This window comes from Anas platyrhynchos, chromosome 13 (genome assembly GCF_047663525.1).
Source record: "Anas platyrhynchos isolate ZD024472 breed Pekin duck chromosome 13, IASCAAS_PekinDuck_T2T, whole genome shotgun sequence".
NCBI lineage: Eukaryota > Metazoa > Chordata > Aves > Anseriformes > Anatidae > Anas > Anas platyrhynchos.
The window spans coordinates 2,083,719-2,098,527 of NC_092599.1; the positions used below are offsets into that span (position 1 = coordinate 2,083,719).

Genomic DNA, 14,809 nt, shown 5'->3' on the forward strand with positions numbered 1-14,809 from the left:
GCTATCAGATCTCTTCTTGCCCCTCTCACCCTGCTTTAGCTACTTTTAGCTCATTCTCTTCCTTGTTATTCTCTCTGGCTGCAGTTCACCCCTCTGAGAGTTTGTGTGGAGAAGCTGTGCCAGAGGCCTCCGAGCCCAGCCATCTCCAGCAGCAGCAGCGCGGCGGCCGGGCACGCTGGAGCAGACGTGGTGTGCTGCCCTCCGGGGCACGCAGGTGACACGTTTTCAGAAGGATGTCAGAGAAGTGACAGAGGTCCCGCCGGTGTCTGCAGTTTTGTCCCAGGAGGCATGGTGAGTGCTTATTAGGAATGTATAATGACTGGTGCAAGGAAACTTCTCACGGGTTTGTCACTGAGTAAATCCACTGCCCCTTTTGTTTAAGGTCCTCTGTTTACTGGTGATGCTGTTTTCAAGGCTTTAATGTAGTTACAGGGTGAGCTTTGAAATTGTGTATTAATGCAAAAAGCAGTCACAGAGCTACTAGGCATGTATAGAAACCCGTTCACAAACCTGGTGGCATGGATGCTCAGTAAGTGCTTTTGTGTCAGGCTATTTTATCCTTAAATCCTGAGGCTGACTTAAGTGGCTCTGGGTGTCTGTACGCATCCAGCAGCCATTCTCCACAGATGCGTTATCTGCCACTGTTGCAGGTGCAATTATTTTCTGTTGCACAGGTTTAAAAAAAACATCACACGTAAACTTACTGGGGTCACTCTTGTGAGTCCCCTGTCAGTTGGGTCTCCTTATTTTATGCATGTATAAGTTGCCGTTTCTGAATAACCTTTTGAAAAAGTCTTGAAAAACTCAATGTGGCTGAAAAATCTATAGCAGGCTATTGTAACGACATAATAGAATATGGCACAAAAGCAAGACCTTTCTCCAGGTCTTTCTAACACAATCTTATAGCAGATATGTGACTGCATCAAGTACTATTGTGAAGCTTTTAAAAATTCCATAGAATAGTTAGCATTTTCTGTTCCTTCAGTTACAGATTGGCGTGTCTGTGTGTGTGGTTGCCAGTTTTATTGGCAAGTTTGTTAACTTCCTTGCTACCATAGTTATGGCTGAGAAATAGAACTTATTTTTCTCCTCTTCATTATGACTGTTTTTCCTCAGCTTGACTTATTTACTTAAAACTGCTATGTCTCAGAATCGCAGTTGGAGCCAGCCCCCTATTGCACTAAGTGCTATACATTAAAGGAACGATATGTAATGTTGCAAATAATGCTTGAGGCATTGATAGAACTGCAGCCTTCCCCATATTCAGCCTGTTGCATATGTATGCTGCGGTCCGTCCAGCAAGGAAACATTAGATCTGATTCATCAAGGTAGTTAAAGACAAGCTAATGTTCAGTAAATGAAAAGTCTCACTGATTTCCTCAGGCTACTCATTTGTTAGAGGCAGACAAATGCTAATATACAATGATGAATTGAATTCATAATGTACAAAACATGCATATGCCATTTGAGCAGGTGAATTTATAGATTATCATACTCTGATGATAAATACTTTGGGGAAAAATTCTTGCTTCACCACATGAGTTATCCGTGCCTCTCCAGACACACTACCAGCAAAAAAACAGGGATGCCAGTAGTGGGGGTTGTGATTTTCAGTGTAGTATTGAAGAGAGGTTTCAAGAATATGTATATGTGTCGGGTGAAAGCTGAGCAGCCAAGGGCAAAATAGTTATTAAATATTTTTTGTTTAATAAAATTAGGAATATTTCCTGAAATTTAGAGCTGTTGTAATAGCTATTATGGAAATATCTGTGCCATTATTTGACACATCTGAAACCTTAATGATAAAGAGGTTGCCAGTAGTGCCATAGTGTGCTGAGGAATTAGTTGTACTGTCACAGAACAAAAGTTTTACCAGTTAGGAGATGCAGTTGGGTTCACTGCCTTTGAAGTAACAGGATAAGAAGGAAGAGACTGTATGCCAGGCTTTCTGGCCTCCAAAAAGCTTGTGGATACTTTGCAAGCAAGCACACTACGTTTTGCAGAAGGAGGTAGTGGCCTTGCAGTGGGCAGGAAATACAGGATAAAGGCATTTCAGGTTTACAATGTTTTTAGATAAAAGAGATAAACTGCAGAGGCTGCAAAGGTTAAAAAGAAAAGAAAATCTAGCAGCAGCTGAGCGTAATGTCTCTGGTCTGAAACTGAATTATATTTGGACTGAAAAAAAAACATTTGTGATGCTTTTTTGGTTTGTTTTATTTTTATAAATTTAAGAGAAATGATTACCCTAGGCATTCTTTTCGTAACACCAACACACCAGGAGTGTAGCATGCTGGACACACTTTCCCCTTCACACCAGCCGGTGTCATGCTGATCCTGCTGTCAGCCTGATTGCGAGATGTCACCAGAATGCACGATGCTGCTGCAGCATTCTTCCAGCTGTCCCGGACAGGTGATTAACTTGCACACTGCTATGCTTAAAGGAAGCGGGGCATGCAGAAACAATAGGAGGATGCCTTGTTAGGTGCCGTGACCAACATACAAATCCTTCATTGATGAGAGGTAATTCCCCTGATATTAATAGGAAGGCATTCAAAACGTCCGTGTAAACCAAAATGTTGGGTTTACTTCTGTGCTCTCATCAGTGAGTAAATGTGAGATGACCATTTGCTTGTCGTGGCTATATTGATTGCTGTAAATAATGACACTCTGAGAAAATGAAACCTTAGGCTCTAAATATAAATGCTCAGAGCAGCCAAAGGAAAACAAAACAAAAAATTGTTGACAAGCTTAGGGTGGCTGTTACCAGGGGAAGCTCAGAAATGGTTGGAAACTTAATTCTTAATGGTTAGTAGTGGTTGGTATCTTAGAATTATCAGCTGCTATTACTTTGTAACTCATTGCCCTTAGGACCTTGCATTGCGATAAGACATTAATTTAAATGCAGTTCTGGCAACTACAGTTGGTTGCCCTGTGTCACAGCGTAGCACACAGACGTCATCCTGTAGTCAAGGATCTGTGCTTGTGCAGACTGTAGGTAACTTTCTGTAGTGCTCAGTTCTGAAATGAGTAATTATATTTGATGCTAATATTTTTCTGTTCTACAATTTAATAATATCAAAATTGACAAGGTATGGATACTGAAAGTAGCTATCACTCAGGCCAGGCCATATCTCTGAAGCTTCTGCTTATCTTAACCCTGCAAGGTCTGCTTTGCCAGGTGAGCTCTGCACGATGTGCTGCAGCTGGCTGTGACCACGCGATGTAAACCAGGACACTGGGAGAGAGACCCTGGCTTTGACCTTCACTCATGAGAAACTCACTGCGCTTTTATTCCGTGGTATCTAAATAAGAGCTGCACCAAATATACAATAAAAGAAAGTTTGTACATCTGTAGTGTTCTGCCTCCTGTGAGGGTGAGGCTTTTTTCTTTCCTTCTTTCTTTTTATCTTCTTCAAGAGCCTTTGTTCTCCTCTGGAGAAAGAGAAGGGGAGCAGCTTTGTAGCAGGAACAGAGAGAAGAGACTCCTGCCTGAAGATGGGCAGGATGGGGGCAATCGCAGGGGATTCAGCTACCCAGAAAGCTTGCTTCGTGCTTCCTCACGCTGCGAAGCTGCACTGCAGCAGGGCTGGTGGGGCACTGCTCACATCTGCAAACACTGCTCGAGTTAGGAAGGATTTCTGGGATCAGGAACCACTGGAGTCCGTAGTTACTAATTCTTTCCTTTGGACAAGGATGCATAACCTTTCTGTTAGCAGCATTACGTGACTGGAGCATGGAAATTCATCTTTTGACAAGCACAGTAGCGCTTGTAAATACTGCTTACATGAATGTTTGTATATGTATTTGTTTCATGTTATTATTACAGAATTTTTGGTAGCTTTTTGTGAAGTACTGAGTTTTGGCAGAAATCATATTTACTTAGCATATCTTTTATTTTAAGGAAAATCTTGCTATGTACTTCAGATTTTGTATACTCAGCTGAAAGAAACATCCATCTGTAGGAACAGGTCGGCGCTACGGGGGCACCTGGCAGACTGGGTTGTGGTCAGCCCTCGCCCTGTGCAGGGGGACAAAGAGCCAGCCCTGTAGTGTCAGCACCTACAAATGCCTCCCCTAAAATCCATAACCAGGGAAGTGATGTTTAGATCACTTCATTGGATCTCCATCAACGTGCTGATATATTTATCCAGAACCCCAAAAGAAGAATTGGGTTTCATAGGGGTGCGTCAGGAACAGGCACAACCCTTTCACCGCTTGTCTTTGCCTAATTGTGCTCTCTCAAATCAGCTCTTTAAACTCCAGAATTCATTGAAAGAAAATTTCCAGGCTGGCATCTGATTGTGGATCCTCTAGAAACAAAGAACTTGCAGAGAAGTTGTTTATTGTGGTGGCAAAGTAGTGAGAGTCAGTGCTGCAAAACTCCGGTACCCGCTTCCTTTCAGCTGCGTAATGAATCTCTCCCTGCCCCTTCACCTTCACGACTGAAACTTTCCTGTCTAGTACAGAAATCTCTCTCTACAGAGCCAAATTACCAGGCATAGTGGACCACTTTTTGTGCATTTAAGGAACGTTTTTCTGCAGGCTTTCCATGGAGAGAGCTCCAGGGCACCGCGCGTGCCGCTCCGCCATCCGAACCTCCTTAAGGAGTGGAGGGGTCTTTGTGGTCAGCGAGCACATCCTTTGTGCACTGCCTTGTGTCCCGCTGGGCTATAATGGAGATCTGAAAGGGGGGGTGTTAGGTAAGCCTTCCCAGAGTTGGACTAGAAAGATGAGGATCAATGTGCTCATAAAATGAATAATTGCGTTTTCTCGCAATAAATGACAATTCACAGTGAATAAGCTGTGTCTTCAGAAGCATTTTAATGCTTCGGCGTGGCTTCCCCACGGCCAGCAGCTAACGGAGATTTTTGCATAAAGGCGAGATATTTTAAACTGGAAGATTGCTAAGAGCAGTCCTGGCAGAAGTCACAGCCTGCCTGCCCGGGCTGTGGAAATGCTTCCTGAGCTATTCATCTCTGCCCTGTGCACAGAAGCCACGTTTTGGGATCAGGAGCGCTGTCTGCCTCTTTCAGGGCATTGGCTAAACTGCAGAGAGCATAAAAGCTTCCCTTCACTTCTTTTGGTGCTGATGTGGAGTAGCTGAACGCCGCGTGAATGTCTGAATGCGTCGGAGGGCGCATCCCCGAGGCAGCTGGGCACAGAAGGCTGATTCAGGGCAGCGCCAGCCCCTGCTCCGCTTTGTTGAAGCCCCCGGTGCCTGCGCGGGGAGGACAGAGCATGTTCTGTGCGCCAGGGGGGCTGCCTCGGCCCTGCTCCCCTCTCCAGCTGCACCGCGTAAAACATATTAATGCACCGCCACGGGTAGGCTGGCCACGTCACTGAGGAGTGGGGGAGAAGCCCACATTTAAAGCATTTATGGGCTCATCGTACAGCTCTTAGCAACTTCTCCCAGATGAGTTTCTCCCCGGATTTTTTTCTGTCTCCACCCAGACAGATGGCAGCTTTCTGGCCAAGTTTCCTCTCGGAGCGCTCCCACTGAGGGGTGCAGGGGATGCAAACTTCACGTGGGGAGTAGCAGTCCGGAGCTGGAACCGGCTTGTAAATCTTTTAGGGTGTGGCAGTAAGAGAAGACTTGAACTAAAATACCCTAAAAATAAAATGCCCTTAAAAAAAAAATAATTTTAGGTGAAATTAACTCAAGTGGGCACCATCCAGCTTTGGCTTAACTTGCCTGTTTTGTGGAGTCCTTTTGTCTCACTGTCTCTTCTGTCTTCATTTGTTTTTTCCTTTGTCTGTTATTCCCTGATCCTGCAAAAGCTTAAATGTATCTCCAGCTTCAGCTGCTGGGGTGGTTCCTGCCTTTAGGCATGTGCCAGGATTAGGGCCGTGCACTTCCCTTTCCTTTGGGCAGGGCTGTTCTGTGCTTGCCCCTTTGTTAGCCGTCCAGCCAGCTTGTATTTCCAGGTGCAACTGTAGTGCACCTGTAGTGCATCCGATTCTTTCTTAAAGATGCAGTATTTAACAAGGCTGCTCGTACCGAGCCTCTCTGCCTCTCAGAAGGGCAAACCGGCACGTTGCTGCCCTTAACTTTGTCGTAAGAATGGGGCAGAAGATGTTTCGGGTCAACTACCCACAGGTTAGCTCACACAAGCCTCAGAAGGACGATGCTTTCCAGCTGTTCTGTTGAACTAAAGCACTGGCATCTGTCGTAAGCATCGCTGGACCTGAAATATTTTGTGTATCTGTTAGCTGGTAGGGGTTGCCACAGCAATTCTAACTTGGGTGTTACCTTTCCATGTCCCCTACTGCATGCGTAATAGTAGAGCATAATTAAAAATAAATAAATAAATAAAATTCTGGTTTCTTTTACATGTTTGGCCACGTGCTGTGGGTTTCAGCTGGCACAAAGAGGCTGTGTGATGCCCAGCTGGGAACCTTTCACTGGTGACTGCACACTTTGGAGAGGAGTCGGTAAAGGAGGGAGTTCAGTGTAAAATTAAAAGCCTACTTGGAGAGATCACTAATGCTGACCAATTAATAGGAACAGTCGCTTTACTTTTAGTGCTTAATGGACTGCATTAATTAAGAAGGGGATGAGTTCAAATGGGAAAGTAACTTGTAATTCAGGCAATCAGCATTAGTCCTCACAGTGCACAGGCTGTCCCTTGTGTGGTGAAGATCCTTCTTCTCCAGGCTGTCTCTGCAGAGCAGCACTTCTTGTGCAGACACCTTTGGGCACTACTTTCCAAAATGTAGAAATGAGTTTTAATTCTGCAAGCAGCACTGACTGTCCTGTGTTTCTTTTTTCTGTGAACCAGTTTAATCTCTAATAATCTTTCGTGCAGGATTCTTGAACACTCCCTAGCACTGAATTCGAAGGAGAAATGACACTGCTCGGTTGAGAGAGTAGCTGTCAGGGAATCTTACAACATTAGTTTTATTTGGAAATCCTTTTCTTCCAAAGAGAGGAAAAGACTGGGACTGATTGGTGGTGTTTGGGTAAGTGCGCTGTGTTTTGGGTGCTGATCTGGGCTGCTGTGACCTGAGCTGGTTCAGGCACGCACGCACCAACCTCAGCTGCTTCTTACACCTCCCACGCCGGTGTTGCCAGTGGAAACTCTGATGCTCTCTCTTAGACTGTATCTCATGGTGGCTGTAGTGGTTTTCTTTACTTTCAGATCTCGGTCTTTCATCTTTACAAGTTAGATACGTTGTTCCTTGAGTTTGTGGAAGGTGTCTGAGATCATACAGAATACAGGCTGGTGGGGTTACTTGGGAAGCTTTCTCTGTTGGGGGGGAACACCTGCCAAGCTGCTGGTTTAGAAAGAAATGGAGTAACGATCAAGTCATTATTCTTTTGAACATTTAAGTCTTTATTTTTGTGCATTTGTCCTGCAAACCTTGCCTTCTCCTTTATAGCTGAGCACAAACCATTCTCGTTCACTTTCCGAAGTGGAAGTGCAGGAAAAAAAACCTTCAAAACTGTATTGATATTGGAAGTACAACACACATTTATGTTTTGTTGTTATTTTTGTTTATTTTGTTTTTGTTTTGTGTAGACATGCATGTGGCCATAATACCATTATGGACGAGTGTTGAAGTTCAGGTGGAGATTATTGACAGGGCTTTTTGACAAATGTCATTTTAAAAGCATCTCTGGAAGGGTGTTTTTTTTGTAGTTTTTGTTTTTGTTCTGTTTTGACTGTTGGTAAACATCACAGAAGAAGATCCAGTAAGGAGACAGATGCTGACTTAGTGGGTACACAGTTTGAATGACAAACCAAGATCAACAGATCATTATTTTTCACAGCAAGCAGAGAAGAGCTGAGAGAAATGGCTCATCTTAATGCCAACCTGTGCTGGTAGCAGCCCTCGCTTTCCAGAATGCTGCACAACAGGAGAAGCTCTCTATTGTACCATTTGGGTTTTTTGCTCTGTTTGATTGCAATTATGGTGTGGATTTTTTTTTTAATGTTCAGGCCACTACCAGTTTGTTCCAAGTACTGCCATTACAAAAAGGAGACTGATAACCTCATCTGCTCTGATTCAAATCAGGGATAATAAGTTGTTGTATATTGTCAAACTTCTCATTTTCAGGCTTTCTACAAGCTTTTGGGCTTTATTCCCAGCTTCAGTGAGCCGATGCTTACAGCAAGTCAATTAAGGCTAGGGGACACGGTCTTTTCACACTCTTTTGATATGCTTTATTGTTGCTCTTGCCTAATGCTACACTAAAGCTTAATGCAAGTCAAAGTAACTGTTGGAGTGAGTGTTCTGCTCTGCAGAAATCCCAGTGTGTCCTCAGCTTCTGAAGGAAAAAAAAAGTAGGCAATTCAGGACAAACTCATCAGTGCTCGTGGAGAGCAGCTTGGGAGACTCTTCCCACCATCCCAGTGGTTCGCAGGGGTCTCGTGTCAGTCTTGTTTAGCATTGTGGTGTGTGTGGAGGTGGTGGCAGTGTGCTCTGTGATGGCTGAGTGGTGGAGTCAATAACGGCTGGTGATGCTAGGTGACACTCATCTTGTGCTTCTGTGTCCAGCCTCTGAGGGCTGGGTGCTAAAGGGAAGTACTTCTAAAAATGCCCTTCACTAGCTGGCATCGGTCACATTGCTGATAATCAGATACGTTCACACAGGTGCTTTTCGTGCCTCTTGGTCTGATTTTCCCTTTGCCTACACAGAGCTGTGCAGCTGATGAAACACACACCGCCTCAGTTTTAAAACCAGCTTCTGACTTGGTTAATTCTTCCAGATGGGAACAGAAGTGTTTGCTCCAACCGATGCTGCTGAGCAGCCGGTAAGGTGAAAACTCTTTGAAAGTGCAGTCACAACTTGCCAGTAACTCACAGCTCAAAGAGCTGGGCTCTGCCTGTAAATACTTGTGCTGCGGGAACTGCTTTATTGCTGTCTCGGATAGCAGATGGCTCGCCTGTATATTTTGCTTTACCCAGCAGGGGCTGTTTTACCTGACCGCACTGGTGTTCTGCTCATCAATACTCCAGCCGCTCGGGATTGCTCAGGTTTGGGGCACTCCAATAAAATTAGGCTGTGCCGTGGGACTCCATAACCTCAGCGTGTTGTTCTGAGAGCGCTTCACTTCTACGCAGCTCCTGGTGATCTGCACAGCCCCTCTCCTGTGCTCGTCCCTGGAAGTTTTTTGTGAACGGTGTGAGCATGAAACAAAACGGTGGGGTAATCTGTGTCACCACAGCCAGCCTGGGATAGACAGAGCACTGGGAGCCCTGGGCCTTCTCTTCCAGTTTGAAATGCAGCTGGTAATTGCATCAGCAGGTGGGGGCGCTGGGCCCGCCAACTGTTGGCCCATCAGGGGATCACTGGGGTCACCCCTGGGGGTAAGGAGCCTCACACGTGGCCATGTGCTGGGGGAGGCTGTGTCCGTGCGAATCCAACTGATGCTACAAAAGGTCACAGTTCTTCCTCAGTCTCTTTTTGCTTTTATTCTTTCCGTAACTAAATGTCATTTAATTTATATCTCCTTAGTATTCTGAAATACACCACTAGTTGCATGAGCTAGCTAGGTTAGCACCAGTCCCTCCTCACGTGAACAAGCGGACGGCCGTCCTGTGTCTGCTGGCCAGGGCAGAAAAATGTGTTCACCGTGGTAGACACGAGGGGCAAAGGGTGGCCAACCACGGTGATCTCAAGTCGTTGCTTCTGAATCACTGCAGTAATTTTCAGCAATGTCAGTTAAAAAAAAAAAAAAAAAAAAAAACAGGAGAAAAATAAATATCCTCTTGTAGGTGAGATGGTGGTTGGCTGAAAATGGGCTGAAGAAGCCACGAGTCTGTAGCAATACTTAAACTTTTGAGCAGGACAGCTGGGTTACATCAGTGTAAGTCTGTGCCCAGCTGGATAACTCATAAGCAGCAGAAGCTTCCAAACTGTGGCATGAAACTTAGGAGCAGCTCACAGGTGGGTGTGCTTGCTCCCAAGTTAGGAACACAAGGTTACGGGCTGGCGTGCCGTGACTCCAGCAGATGCATCGTTCTCTTGTGCTAGTGATAAAAAAATGAAAAGGCTAACTGGTACTGCCCTGCCACCTCCAGCAGGATCAGCCATATGAGCACACACCCCCCTCCCCTTAGTTCTAAATCTGCTGTTTTTCTCTGTGGCAGCATCTTCGAGCATATCTGCATTTGCTAAAAGTAGAGAATAAAGCAGTCTGTGTCTTAGACTGCAGGCAGTGCTAGGAGAAGGCTGTACAGGAGGCTGTTCTGCTCTACGTGTGAGAGGAGAGCAGCTCTTCTCTCCTTGGACCTTCTTTGTGAGGCTCCACAGGGAATTTTGATGATAAATTGACAACCTGTGAAATCATGACGTTTGTATCAAATTGTCCTCATGACCTTCGTACATCTTCCCAGCACCCGCTGCTCAGATTTCAGCATGAGTACAGCAAGCAGGGCTTAGGTAGCTCGCTAGGGTTGGGAATTACTTTCAACAAGTAATTGCAGTTCAAAAACTGCAGGATGTTTTGATAGCACAGATTTATTTATTTATTTGTTAATAATGAATATCTGCAAGGCAGGACAGCATTTCAGGAGATGTTTTGTCATTCCTGCCCTATACAATGAAGCAGATGAAGAAATTTCTAGCCCTGCATTTTGGAAAAAAATTATCAGAGATTTCAAAGGGGAAGGGAATTCCTCATGCAGAATGAAGAGGTGACTTCGAAATGCTGCAGTAGGAAGGAGATGTTTTCTAGGCTTCTGATTACGGTGCTGATCTGAATAGGAACACCCAAAGCTATTTTGACGTGATGGTTGGAAACAAAGCTCAAACAGTTTTCAGGAACGTCAGTCATACTCGAGGAAAATTTGTTTCCCTTTGTCATAAAATTGTACCACCCACTGAAATTAAAACCTTTTCTCCTCGGTTTGCTGGTGTGTCAGAGAGAAGCACACATTTAGCTGAATTCCAAGCAATTTTTGCCTCTTTCAGTATGCAGTTTGAATTTCTGCAGCATTAAGAGGCGCTGACAGTCCCGCAGCACATCCTCATTATAAATACGCGTGCTAAAGAGTCTCAGCATGCACAGCGAGAGCCGGCACTTGCCTAGCGTGTTTGTTTTCTCTTCCTTTAACCTACTCAAATTCCAGTGCGACCCTGTGCTTCTTGCTGCATGGCTTGGCTGGGTGATGAGCGTCCAGGCCCTGCTGAGGAGCGCTCTGCTCCTGCCCCCCCAGGCTGTGCTCCCCCATGCAGTGTGTGGCTGTGCAGCATCCGTGCTGGTGCTGCGGCTGCCAGGAGATGGATTTCCTTGTTCCCCTGTAAGAGTTTTCTTTCCTTCAGTAGCTTCTATTTTTGCTTAGCTTTTAGGGAAGTTTCCCTGTGTAAAATGTGTTGAATTCATTTGTTCCTTCTTGTGATCCCCTCCCAGTACAGGCATATGACTGGTAGGGCCTAGCCAGGTGACTCAATCCATTTTCCAATAACCGGTGATGAAAAGAGAAATGAAAAGAAATCATTCTCCAAGTTTTTCACCCACTGTGCTGCGAGGGGCAATGTTTGTCTACGTGGGAGGGTGGTCATCAGTATTTTCTGTGCTGGAGACCGGGCTGCCAGTAACAGAAAGCATTGGTGCTCTGCTGGTTATTTTCCCCATGCACTGCAGAATCAAACCATAAACATGCTACACGTGCTTCTGCACGGGTCAGGGGGATATCAAATAAGATGGCAATGAAATAACAAAACGATTTAAAAGAAAGGAGTGCAGCTCCTGTGAGACAGGTCCCAGCGCAGAGGAGAAATTGCTTGGGGTGCATCTAGAAAACTCTGAACACACAAACAGCACCGAATGCAATAATGATCCTAAAGAATTGCTTCTCAGCTTGGTGAGCTACAGTGCTTTGTTCAGACAAGTTGTAAGTTGGAGAGGGAAATTGGGGCATTAGGAGGAAGTAAATTGGCAATTCCTGTGACTGTCAGAGTAATAATGGGACAGATGCATAAACCCGGCTCGGAGAGGCTTCAGCTGATCCTCTCCAGGGCCTGTGTTGGCTCACACAAAAGCTTGGAGGGGCTCTTTGCTCACTGTTGGGTGGGGGAAATGCAAGTGGGGTTTTTAAAGCATGGGTAGAAGACTTCCACTCCGTAATTCCTAATGGCTTCTTACAATTGTTCTTACAATTGGTCCCAAATCAGCAATTGAAGGAAGTAAGTCTGATGCTGTGTGCCAGATTCTGAAAAACCCCCAGTCAGCATAACTCCATTGGATTCAGGGGCTGCGGCAGCTTTTCCACCACTCCTGGGTGTGGATGAACATCTGCCAGTTGCCTTAGTCCTCCACAGCATCCAAGAGTTAATCCTTCTTTAAATACCGCAGTGTTCATGTTTGCTGACATTTAATTGAAACAAAGCCTAGGAAGCTAAAAACAAGAGAGCAGGAAACTCCCCAAATCACAGTGTGCCCGAGTTGGGGAGAACTTTATTTCTGTGTTGGAAATTGCAAGGTTGATCCTAGACCTGAGTTTTCTTCTTTTCTTCTGCTGGATGTTCCTACTGCTGCTCGAATGTCTCAACATAAATTATGATGCATGCTGCACTCAAGTAGAAAAGCATCACATTTTTTTTCTTCCGACAATTACCAAAGGTTACACCAGGAGCGAAGACGTTATTTAATTTAACGTTTTAGATCCATTCGAGAGAAAGTGCACTTGTCACTTGTGAAATTGTCTGATGCTGCCTGTGCCTCCAGCCAAAGAAGAAAGGATTTTGTTTGCTCCACAGAAGGGTTCTCTCATCAGCTGCTGCCACTTTGCTGTTGACATTGTACCTCGGTATTACTCCTAGTTCAAGGATCATAAACTCCGTCGGGTTCATTACTCACCAATTAATCTCAAATAGATTTCACTGTCTAATCGAGTTAGCTGCATTTCTGTCGTACACTGCCGCTACACCCCGTGGAAGACTTAGAGCAAGCTGGGTACAGAGGTGCTGTGGCATTGGCATTTTTAAATGTCAAAAATTACACACGGCTGTCTCGGCTGGGCTTTGTTTCTGTGACTCTGCCGGTTGTAGACGAGCCCTGGTCTGGGCGGTGTCCTCATTTGAGCCGTTACCTGCTGCTCACAGCTGTCTGCCAGGCCAGTGGCTTTCTGGGCTGTCAGTCGCTGACTTGTGTTGATGAAAAGAGGGGAAGAAAAAAAAGCTGCCTCTCACCCTAATTATTGGCTCAGGAAGTTATGAGGTGTGTCATGCTACATGGCTGGGAGATAATAGCCATGCAAGTAAACGCCACAGGATTTGTAAGTGTGTGTTCTGGTAAAGTAGGAGAATATTTTACCTGCAAGTTCAGGACTAGCAGGTGAGCACAGAGGCGTTCAGCAGGATCAGCCTCGCTACGGCCAGCTCCTGCTACGGGTACGCCGTGCAGTGCTGCTGCGAGCTCTGACTGCACGTCAAGGAGAATGATCCCTTCAGCTTTTTTAATGGGAAATACGTTAATTTGTGTTTCCATCTTCCTTTAAGTTATGCTTCTGCTTCTTAGAGCAAATCTACAAGGAAGCCATCGGTCAATCTTTCTTTAATTAATATCCTTAATTACTTTGTAATTTCATCCTTCTCAGTCAGAAGCCTGTCACTGAGCTGAATTCTCTTGTATGCGCCGTGTGGCAGGGATTGGTTTCTTGTTTCGCACGCCACCAAAGATTTTGGAGGAAAGCAGCAAGTATTTTGAGTCCTCTTCTGTCGTGTGCGCCTGGAGTTAGGTCCCCAGCCCGGCTGTCTGCCCTGGCTGGAAGTGCTCTGGGAAGGCTGGTGAGACCTCTACTTTTTGAATAATTTAAAAGCCGGCTCATCTATTTGTTTAGAGACCCCTCATACTAGGTTCAGGCTCGCTCATCTCCGTTTGGGTGGCTCAGTGAATTATTCATGTCGCTCGGTGCGGGGTCTTGATCTTCCGCTGCAGGTTATCAATCCAAAGAGCGCTGCCGACCGATACTGCTTGCTTAGGAGCTGCGATGAGGCAGGAGCCTAAAGTGGATTCAGAAATTACGTTTTCATACCCTATTGTCATAAAAATGTATTCAGAATTAGGTTAAAAAGGGAAGGCTGAGGTAGCGCCACGCTTACTACTTAGCAGCACGCGGTTTCATGCAGCATTCCTGGAGTTACGCTGTGTGAGTGTGTCCCCGCGGAGCAGTGCTGTGGCTCACCAGCACATTTCTGCTCATTCCTGAAAACTGCAGCTCCTTCACGGGCTGTGGGACACCCCTGGGCTGGGCTGGCCATGGGCAGGCCGTGCTGGGAGCCCCGTGTGCTCCGGGAGGCAGAAGGCAGGCAGCTTCCAGCATCAGTCCTCTGTGTCAGGCCAGCAGGGTAAGGGGAGGTGGCAGGAAGATAATTGCATTCCCTGTGGTAATGAAGGAGCACTTCAAGTTGCTGATAGATTTACTGGGTTAATTACTGTGCAGGGCAGTGTTCAGCGCCTTGGTCTGAGTTTTGTCGTAGAGGTTCCTGTGACTATTAATGCCCGGGTGAACGAGGCTCTTGTATGCAGCTGCATTTCAAATATATTTAAGTGTGTGAGGAAAGAGAGAGGGGCAAGGTGTTGGCAGGCCGCATCAGGACGGGCGTGCTGGGGGCCCTGAGGCGGTCATGTAACTCTTGTCCTCATTTCTCAGACACTTGGGGCAATAGAGAACTACTCAACGTTTTGCAGTAATGTATTGGTGAGGGCAAAGTAATCATAAATAGCTGTCCAAGCAGGAATCATATTGACACTGGACTTGTGATTGTTTTTAAATTCAAGTACATCTTTTGTGGTAATACGAAAAGACTTCTGCTCTTCAGGTGAGTTACCTACTGACCCCAAACCTTAGCGGAGCACAG

At 45.7% G+C, this 14,809-nt stretch overlaps 1 long non-coding RNA gene across 4 annotated transcripts in view; it reads left to right on the forward strand.

Annotated features, from left to right (window-relative positions):
- Positions 1-14,809, forward strand: part of LOC110352795 (uncharacterized) — a 91,813-nt gene that overhangs the window by 45,166 nt on the left and 31,838 nt on the right. For 2 of the 4 annotated variants that reach the window (XR_011812637.1, XR_011812638.1), the window contains 2 exons: positions 85-291; positions 3,179-3,338. This is a non-coding gene — a long non-coding RNA (uncharacterized lncRNA). Of the gene's footprint in view, positions 1-84; positions 292-3,178; positions 3,339-8,640; positions 8,757-8,910; positions 9,658-14,809 lie in introns of those variants that run through there. The other 2 variants (XR_002402375.4, XR_011812639.1) reach the window with 2 other exon arrangements.